Genomic DNA, 11292 nt, shown 5'->3' on the forward strand with positions numbered 1-11292 from the left:
AGATCTTTATTGATTCCAATAAGTATAATTAATAAGCAATTAGATTGATTTATTCACAAATAAAAAAAGATCCAATGAAACAAGACTAGACTATTTCAAAAATCCAAGATCTTTTAAATCCACAACATCATAAAATCTCTTCTTAAAATAGGACAAAATAGATGAGAATAAAACTAAACAAATTTAAACAGAATAAAACATGAAAGATAAAACTGAGCAAATAAAAATAGAATAGAACAAATCTGAACAAAAAGATGTAGAACCAAACTTTACCAAGAAAAAGGCATTGAAGCCATACCTGACTAGATGACCTAAAAGGCCTTAGCCAGTCTGGTTTATACTTTATCCTACTATCTTAGACTTTCTAGTATATTCTTAGATATCCGATTCCTTCTAAATAATCACCTTAAGTCTTTTTTAGAATGTTCCTAGGTAATGGGTCACTCCTAGATAACTATCTTAAGTCTTTTCTAGAAGGTTCCATGATAGGCTCTACCTAAATAAGCGCCATAAATTCTTTCTAGAATGTTCCATGGTGGATCCTACTTGATTTACTAATCTAACTCCAATTCTAGAAACTTCCATGATTTTAACTATCTATACAATTATCTTATCTATACCTTGTTATAATTAATCTCCCTCTACTAATGCGGAACGTCTTCATTTTACTTTGGATGGTATCTCCAAATCATCTTTTGGCATTGGATGAGATTTTGTGTAGGTTTCTAAGTTACATTGTGAATGAGATAACCTTTCTAAAGAACTTTGTATTGAAGTTGTAGATGTCTACTGCCACGATGAAGGTAGCGATGTTACAAAATGTTGTCCACTTCATATTCTCCTTGGTCATCAACTACAACTAGTGGTCGTGGTGGTGGTTGATATTGATCTGAAAAGTATTTTGGCTCGATATGAAATTCCTTTAGTTGTGAAACATGAAAAACTGGATGGATCCTAATATGTGGCAGAAGCTTGAGGTGGTATACAACATCAGATATCACTACACAAATGTAGAAAGGTCCAAGCGATTGAAGTACTAGTTTATAGATTTGAATTGATGTAGCAAGTGGGAAGTTGACATTAGAGAGTAACACTTCATTATCCTCTCAAAAGGTCTTGTGTTGTCGATAGTTATCCGCATACTGCTTCTATTAATTTTGTGTAGTAAAGAGGCAATGTCGTATCTCTTGTAAGGCAGTTGTAAGCCATTGTATAAATTCTTCTATTGTTAGATTGTTGATGTCGATGGAATAAAATAGAGTTGTTGGGATAATTGAATGTTGATTGGTATTAAAGAAAAATAGTAAATGATCAATACTTGCTTGAATACTATCATTATAAATAAATTCCAATGACATCAAGTATTCATCCCAATCATTAAAATGAATTGTCACAAATGCCTATAACATATCTTCCATGGTCTAATTTATACGCTCTGTTTATCCAGCTGTTTAGAAATGAAAGATTGTAAAAATCACAAGTTGTGTACTTAATAGCTTGAAGAACACTTGCCAAAAACTTCCTATGAAGCTTGGATCGTGATTTAAAATGATAATACGAGATAATATATGGTGACAAAAGACAATATCAAAGAAGACTCGTACAAGCATTGAAGCATGAATATCTAAGTGCATTACAGCCAAGTGAAGTTACTTTGTGATTTGATCCACAAAGATAGCAACTGAGGATGTGATTACGAGACTTCTACAGCAAATATGAAATAAGATCCATAGTCTCTTGCTCTCAATATGCTATAGGTAGCAAAATTGGTTGCAATAGTCTAGGAGATGCTACATTTTGTGCTTTGTTATATTAATATGACTCATAGGAGCATACAAAGGCTCAAACATCACAATCCAAATCTGCCCAAAACTATGTCCTTGAGATCCATTCTAGGATCTTTTCTTGTTCCAAATGTCCAGCTATTGGAATGTCATGTCCCTCCTGAAGTATGCACCTCTGGAATTTAGCATTCTTGGATATATAAATTTGCTTCTTGAAATAGATCAAGACATCACTAACAATAAAATCTTCATATTACATATTACTTATTTTCAATCGATTGCTAACCATCTTCAAATAAGCATCCTATTGTGTAGCTTCTTTATATTTTGTCTCTTTGATAAGATCTAAAATTACACTACTAATAGTAGCGACTTCTACCTTACCTCCCAATTTGTCTTCCAAGTTTGGTCTTACTATGTTGTCGCCCTTACTTGTACTCAAGCTAGATATCAAAAAGCTGCAACTGTTCTCCCTAATGATATTTCAACAATTTTATGTTTTCTAAATGCAAATCATATAGTAAGGATCAATGGTCAGTTTAAACAACCATTGGCAATAGATACTGTCGCCACACCTTTGTGGCATGCACAATCACTAATTGTTTTCAATCATGTATAGAATAATTGTACTTTGTCCTTCTAAGCTTACATCATTTATATGCCACAAGTTGAAAGCCCCTACCAAAGTCTTATTGAAGGACCGCTCCAATAGTAAAGTCAAAAGTATCAATGTCAAGCGTATAAGGAAGATTAGGATCATATAGTTGCAATATTGAAGCAGTAATAACTACCTCTTTCAACTTATCAAAGGCATTTTGCTGCTCTAGTTTTCATTCAAATCGGGCACCTTTTTCCAATAGATTTGTCAATGAGGTAGCAATGTAAGCAAATTACTAAAAAAAATAATAATAGTATCTAGCAAGGCCTAAAAATGAGCAAACTTCACAAGCATCCTTGGCGGTTGGTCAATCCTCTATTGCTTTCATTTCATCTTGCTCCATATTCATGGCTTTGGAAGACACCACATGTCCTAAAAAAGTGACTTCTGACTTCCAAAGTTCATATTTTAATTGCTTGTAATTGAAGCAACTATCTTGTAGCCAACATAGTACTTCTCGTAGGTGTTACTCATGATCTTCAAGAATTTTACTATATATAAGGATATCAAATATTTTACTACATACTTGTCCAAAAGATCTCAAAAAAACTTGTTCATTCGACCCATGAAAGAGGTTGAAGCATTGATAAGGCCAAAGGATAAAACGAGCCATTCAAAATGTCCATAGCATGTATAAAATGTTCTCTTTTTTACATCCTCTCTTGCAATAGGTATTTTCAAATAGCCCCTCATAAGATCCAATTTAGTAAAGATGGTCACATCTCAAAGTTGGTCAAGAAGTTCATCCATGCATGGAAGTGAATATGTATTTTTAATAGTCTGTTTTTGAGGCCTTGATAGTCGACTCAAAGGCAAAGTCTTCCATCTTTTTTGGATGCAAAGAGTATAGGTGCTCTCTATAGTGATGTACTTTTTCAATTGAAGCATTTTTCAAAGAATTCATCTAATGTCTTGCGCAGTTCTTCAAGTTCTTTTCATGCTAGGCAATAAATTGGTTGATTTGCTAATTTGGTTGTAAGTAATAGTTCTATTTGAAAGAAGGCATTTAAATCAAGAAATATACTACTAGGTAAGTCGATTAGAAAGATATTTTGATATTCTCGTATAAATTATAAAACCCATTCTATTCTTTTGGCTCTCCTTTCCATCACTGATGCAAGATTAGGAACTACCATATTTATTGGTTGCTCATGCTGTATTTGCTTCTTCATGAAGGTCGTCTCTATGAACAAGTCTTTGGTTTCAGATTATCTTTTTTCTTTACTTGACATGGAAGTGCGAAGAGCCACTTTGTGTCTTCCATCTTTAAAAGAGATTATCCTTGCTACCCAATCAACTTACTTATTTTCCATTTCTATCCATAGCATACTAAAGATAACATCATAGCTTAGCTTTGTCACCTTAAATTTCTCTCTTAAGATGTAGGCGTTGTCATACTGTAAAAGCTTACAGTATGTAAAAATTAGTTAAAATATATTATATGTTAATAAATCTAGATGTATGTTAGAATGGTTAATAGATTAATTTAAAGAGAGTGGATTTAAGAAACTTTATTTTGAGTTTATCTTTTTAAATATTGCATTTCAAAAAAGAATTATAGAACCTAAATGTTCAATATGGAGCCTTGAGAGGAGATTAGAGCCTAAAGAAGAAATTCTTAACTAGTAGGAGGCTTATTGGATGGGATGAAAGCAAGGCATGTTTGGATGAAGGCAAGGAATAGAAAACATTCCTATTGATCAAAGGCCATGCCCAATGGGCTTCAAGGAGGCTGTCCGAGGCCTTATTAGGGATTAGGGTTTTTCTTTTGAAGTCATTTGAGCTTTAGAGGCTAGGATCAGCAAGTTCAGGGTTTTGGGTATAATTTAGGTGAAGAATTCGTATGATTTCAAGTTTTTGTGAAGGAGATACAGGTATTCAAAGTTAAGGTATCAAATTTGTACCTACTGTCACTCTTTGAAGCATAACATATGCGTACGGAAAGTAATGAAAGATCGGCAACTGGAATTGGAGAGAAAACTTTCTTGGCTATACTTTATATATAATGTTTGATGAATTCCAAGTCTAGATGAAGGAGTTATAGGGCATCGAAGATAGCACATGTAATTCAAAGGTAGTAAGTGAATCATTTTGTTGATAGTAATGGTTGGAGCCATATCTTGAGTTCTTAGATGAATCTTTGGCTCAAAATTTCTATAAGTATGAATTATTAAATTAAAAAGCTATAGATCAAAGTTTCACGGTATTTGAGTACTTATTTTATGAGATATGAAGAAATTAGCACACGGGTGTATGTAAGCTAGGGTTTAAAGCTACTGATAGGATTTTGGTGATATCTCAAGATCCGTAATAAATTTGTAATTGAATTTTTTTGTGGTAGTTTTTGAAAGAATATTAGTACTTTATGTAAAATTTAGAATTGTTTGGACGGTCCAATCCTGAGATATGAGCTGTTGTAGTTCAGAAAACATTTCTCATAAGGATATATAAGATTTTAAGATACTTTATCATACATTTGGGTATTTTCTTAGTACTTCGGCTTATGTTTTGATGTAATTGCTCGAAAAGGGAAAAAATTATATATATAAACTTAGTACTTTTATATCTTAGACTTGATTGAGTATTTAGTAGTAGCCAGAAGTCCAACACTTTCTTGAGGCAAACTCTCTCTACCTTGCCAACATTTGTCAATCTTAAGATTTCTTCTTCATATGTCTCACTCAATACGTTCTTTCAATCATCTACAAGGTATATATTTCTTGCCTTCATTACTTTAGTTTTAATTTGAAGTCGATTAATAATTTTAGTTGAAATGTAATTTTTTGTAGAACCACAAATTCTTAACATAGTTGTTCTTTTAGTAGTCCTATTAGATGCATTAGTCGGTTCTTTTTATAGTTGTTCAAGGCCATGTCATTTGTCTCTAAGAGACAGTAGCTATCCTCAATACTGGCCCTTGATGCCTTTACTAGAGAGCTTCATTTTTCTGCTCTGACTCATTATCGACTTGGTGAATTTCAAGACTGTAAACCTTCCTTGTCTTGCTGCTGCTTGAATTTTGATGTTTTCGACAACCTCCAATGTGATGGCCTCGCTCCCAATCAAAAAATACAATCCCTTTTGTACCAATATTTATTATCTTTGTAGTATTAATGATCCTTGTAGGGCATCAATCTCCATTGGCATTGATTGTTGTGCCATAGTATTAGATAGCGGCATAGGACTTTGTACTATAAGTCGTTCTCGATGATTTTTGAAATCTACAACATAGATCCTCTCTGTAATCCAAATTAACTCTTTGAATATTTATAGATTCTTTAGTTCCACCTCTTGTTGGACCTTAAGTTTCAAACCTTATAGAAATCGACTTATTATCTCCGCCTCTAAAATATTGCCAATTTTGAGATATAAGAACTTGAATTGGGAGACATAATCTTGCATCTACCTAACTTATTTAAGAGTTCCAAACTAATTGTGTATTATCTTCTTCACATTAATGGGCCAAAATTGATTCCTAAACTCAGCCTCAAACTCCTCTTAGTTACAAAATCCACCTTGAGTTCCATAGCTTTAAACTCGATGTTGCCACCAAATGGCTACCGCAACTCTCAAATAGCTAGCTGCATATATAATTCCTTCATTGATATTTACTCTAAATAATTGGAGATATTGTTGCATGTTAAAGAACCATTGACATACATCTTCTTGTCTTAAAGTTCTAAAGTATGTATTGGGCTTTTTCAATTTCAATCTAAAAAATATTGATTCTCTTATCCTCGAGGCTTCTATTTGTCCTTACAAAGTAGCTATTTAGTCCAAGAGGTATTGTATTTGAGTCTCCATTTGGGTTTATTTTGCTATATCTCACATATTGTACTTTCTCTTCTAGAATCTACTATTATAATGCTTTTTTACTTTCTAATTGTCTTTTTAAGAGTAGCTTATGGTAGCTTCAATACAACACCTAATGTGCCTACAACAATTGACCTTAGAGTAGATGATAACTATTGACATGCTACCAAAAGTAAATAGTCTAACACTCAATCTAATACCAATGAAACATGACTAGATTATCTCAAAATCCAAGATCCTTCAAATCCACAATAACATAAAGCCTCATCACAAAATAGAAAAAAATAGACTTGAACAAAACTAAAAAAAACTAAACAAAATAGGACATGAAAGATAAAATTAAGAAAACACAAAAAGAACAAAACAGATTTAAATAAAAAGATGTAGAACAAAATTTTATTAAAAAAAATGATTCAAAGCCATACTTGATCATATGCACCAAAAGGCCATGGCCAGTTCTACTTATACCTTATCCTATCATCCTGGACTTTCTAAAATATTCCTAGGTGGTAGACTCCACCTAAATAATCACCTTAAATTCTTTTTGTAGAAGATTTTATGGTGGGCCTTTCATAGATAACCTCCCTAAGTCTTTTTTAGAAGGTTCTATGATAAGTCCCACTTAAATAACTAGCATAAACTCTTTCTAGAATGTTCCACGGTGGATCTTACTTGGTCCACTAATCTAACTTCATTTCTAAAAACTTCCATGATTCTAACTATCTATATATTTATCTTATTTATACCTTATTACATCGAAGCTTAAAATAGTCCAAGTTATTACAAAGACAAGTAGTTTTGATATTACAATGAAATAACTATATATTGTCAATCATGTTGAATTGTGGTTGTTTCTTACAATAGGAATCAATGCTTATTTTTTGTCGTTCTTGAGGTTTTTTTAATTGAGCCTTTATTGTTGCATGTAGCTTTGATAAAAAAATTGTTAAATCTTCTACATTAAGATTATTAATTCTTAAAAAGTCAAAAGCATCAAGTTTTAGATGATAACGATAATTAGCAAAAAAAAATATTTTCATGAATAGAAGAGTGTAACATGTTATTATAGGCAAACTCTATCAATGGCAAAAGAGTCATCCATTCATCTTCTTGATAGTTGATAGTATACCTCAAATACTACTCCAAAATTTTATTAAGATGCTCCATTTGTCCATTAATTTTATCCATCAGTTTTGTTCTGGTCTATTTTGTCCTATTTTGTGAAGAGACCTTATATTGTTGTGGATTAGAAGGATCTTGGGTTACTAAGATAGTCTAATCTTGTTTCATCTACCTAATTATATAGGTAATTATTAAAATAAATATATATGTCCATGACAATATGTCTGTAACAATTTCAAGGGTCTCTAGTTTTCTTGTCTTTTGGCAATAGTTACTCTAGTTTCTTTTTGAATATACATACTTTCTTATTTCTATTTTGTCATCTTTCTTTGAAAAATGTTTCATTTATTTATTTTCATTCATCAAGTTCTTCTTTTTGATAGACAAAGAGCTTGGAATGGAGAATATATGCTAAAAAGAAGAAGAAAGTACATGATCTAAAAACAAGAAAAGAGGATAGGAAGATTGGAATTTGAGACATGGGCTATAAATAGAAATGAAGGATGAGAAGATTAAGCTAGAGAACAAGGAAATTAGAAATGGATAATGCAAGATGCAATGTTAGTTATGATGGGTGGATCAAATTAATGGCTAGTAGGATTGATTTAGCATCTTCCTACACACATATATATATATATATATATATATATATCATGTTATTCATGCAATTATTTTTAAAAGTTATAGTCTATATATCATTAAAAACTTATATACTTTATGTTATGTTTATTTTATTCATCTCCTTGATAATAGCATTTGTGATAATCCTAGCCTCTCTTTAAATAACTTTATTTTCAACATGTGGTAACAATAACATTTGCAGCCCTCCATTGGCTATTAGCTAATTTTGGGCAAGGGTAATCTTTCATCATTCTATCATCTCCATTAATGTCCAGGTATGAAGCACCTTTGTGGTGTGCCTGGATGACAACATGTCCAGCATTTAATCTTCTATCTCTCTTGATGACTGCACTGTGCAACATTCTATGCCCCCCCCCCCTTTTGAATTATAACATGTGGATCATTGCTAGTCTCTTTCTCATGATGCATTTGACAGCACAATGGATGGCCATTTCTGGTGGGTGCTTAGATACAGGAACAAGGGAGGGAGGGGGGGGATAAAACACAAGGTGTAGAAAAGGATAGGATATGAGGGAGAGGAGGGAGTGAGGGACAGAGGGCAGTGCCAGTGGCCTGGACACAGCATTGAAGTCTCCCAGAGAGGCCTTTTGTGGAGTCAGAAAGGCATAAGTGGTGATGATAAAGGGGCTTCCGTTCATTCATCCATTACTTCATTCATCCATCTCTGCTGCTGCTGCTCAGATGCTGCACACAGAGTGCTGCCCTTCCGCTCACTGGCTGCTTTTGGACAGTGCCATCACAACCCACATATCTCTCTAATATTCTCTCTCTCTCTCTCTCTCTCATAAAAGTTTGCTTTCTACCTGTCCTCTCGAAGAAAAATGACAAAAACGAAAAGGTGAAAAAGGTGAAAAAGGTGAAAAAGAATGCAAAAACTACGAAACAAACATAAAGAGAGAGTGGAGATTTCACAAAACAAAAATTGGAATGCTTCACAGACACAAAAATATCAAAAAATCAAAAAAAAAAAAAAAAAAAAAACATGGTGGATACTTCTCATACTGTTTTCTTTCTACTTATTTCATCAACTTTTTCTTTCTTTGTATATATATGTATATATATACATAATTTGATTTCAAGAGTATTTTATTCATGGCACCATTCAATGAACAACTTCAAAATGGACATGCACAACCTCTGGCTTCAGGTGGTGAACACAGAAAAGGCATCACTGGCAGAAGGCTGGATGTGCAAACAAAACAAAAGTACTTCCAATTAGACAAATGAACACATGCAAGGGCGTAATGCAACTATGTTGGGATCAATGTGTAAAATTAATCACATGATGTGTGTGTGTGTAATTTACACTTGGGAAAATTATTCAATAGATTCATGAGAAAAATAGGTGAGATGGAATGTATTTGTTTTCTACACATCACAAATAATATTTTCCTCCTAAATTTGTGTTGGATTATCCTCAAGAGCGATTTTATACAGAAAATTTAATGTTGAAAAAAATGTCTATTTAAGATTTGAAAAAAAAATGTATAGTTTTTTTTATATTATTGTCACAATTAAAGTATGATGTGACATATTTAAAATCACACGTAATTTGGCTCATGTTATTGCCTCCTCTACTTTGTTCTATTTACAAATAAAAAGGAAGTGTAAAACAAATAAAGTTAGAGGAGGCAATCACATGAGCCAAATTATTCTAAGGAAGTGGTTTTGAAACCACAAATTTTCTTCTCCAAATGAGAAACCTATTTTCACTTCATACAATCTTCAAAAACCAAGACTTTCAAAGAACCATTTCTTTTTTCCTCCAAATAGGGGAACTTCATTGTACTTCTAGATCATAGTCTTTCAAAATATGCTTCTAGATATAAAACCCCAAATTGTTCACGTAAGCTCCACATACATACATGCACATTAGATTAATATAAGCTAAGTGACGTGGTCACCAATTAATTAAAAATAAAATAAAATAAAATAATCACAATATCTATTGTTTAAATTTCACTGAAAAACATACTTGAATTTTCACTGGTTGTACTAAAATTTTCAGTTGACATAATGTGTGCTAGTTTTTTGCAGTGATCTAACTTTATCAAAATACTTGGAGAAATTTGCAGTAAATTATATTTAAGTTACAAAGTTTTGGCAATGGTTTCTATCATTTTTCCTGTGTAGTGATAAAAATTCTTGTTTATTTGAAACTTCAGACAAATTTCTATAGAATGACTACTTTATTTTTTTTTACTTTCTTACTTGACAGATAACATCCTCTTCAAGAAATGTCAAGGTATTATTTTTATCTCTTTGATATAAATAAGGATATTACGATTTATTATTAAAAAGATATTATACATTTATTATTATATCATCAAAATTTAAGAATCAATGCATGCATTTCAAAAAACTCATCTTCAATATTTGCAAAGAATATTGGAACTATGTATGCTGAATTCCTTGTGTAATTGCTTTCTAGCAAGTTGTGTAATCAGAGACTAATATTATTTTAACTGTTGTGGTTCAACTCTTAAAAGTATTTTTCAAAAAAACTTTAAATTTGCAAAACAAATCTTCATATATAATTCTTCTTGAAAGGATTTAAAGGTTTTGGAAATTCTATTTTAATTTTTTATCTTATTTTGATTAGGCTCCAGTAAATATTGGTTTTGAATATGTTTTAGAATTTCAGATATTTTAGTAACTCAATTTTATTCTTATTTTTAAAACTAATAATATATATGTATAGATATGATTTTGAAAATCACTCTTTATTTCACTTAATTTTTGGTGTAAAAATTATTAAAAAACACTATATTCAAATAATATGTATATTATATATCGAATACAATAGAAAAAATAACAATTGCCTACAACATTTTATTTATTTATCTATTTACTTCTAAAAAAAAATCAACTAAAATCACAATGATTATATATATAACTCTTGATTAAGAGGCTTGTTTGATTTTTTTTAAAAAGAAGAAAAGAGTTTATAATATTTACTTCAAAGTGTCTTCCTTGCCTTTTAGCTTTCTAAAATTTAATCCAAACAAAACTGCAGGTTTATACAATTTTCCACAAACTTTAATAGAAACATAATTTTTTTCTTAGGATTTCATTGTATTTTTATAATATTATTAAAGAAATTACAACACTTATTGCAGTTCAAAATGTGATTCAAAGTAGATGGGAAAATACCTACCTCATGCAGTATGTGGTTGCTTTTGTGGTATTTTTATTATAGAACGTTTTTACAGAACACTTTCTAAAAAAATTGCTTCTACTTTTGATAAAATTCAAAATTGTCTTTGGTTTTTA

This window comes from Physcomitrium patens, chromosome 24, assembly GCF_059467195.1.
Source record: "Physcomitrium patens ecotype Gransden chromosome 24, ASM5946719v1, whole genome shotgun sequence".
NCBI classification, from domain to species: Eukaryota; Viridiplantae; Streptophyta; class Bryopsida; order Funariales; family Funariaceae; genus Physcomitrium; species Physcomitrium patens.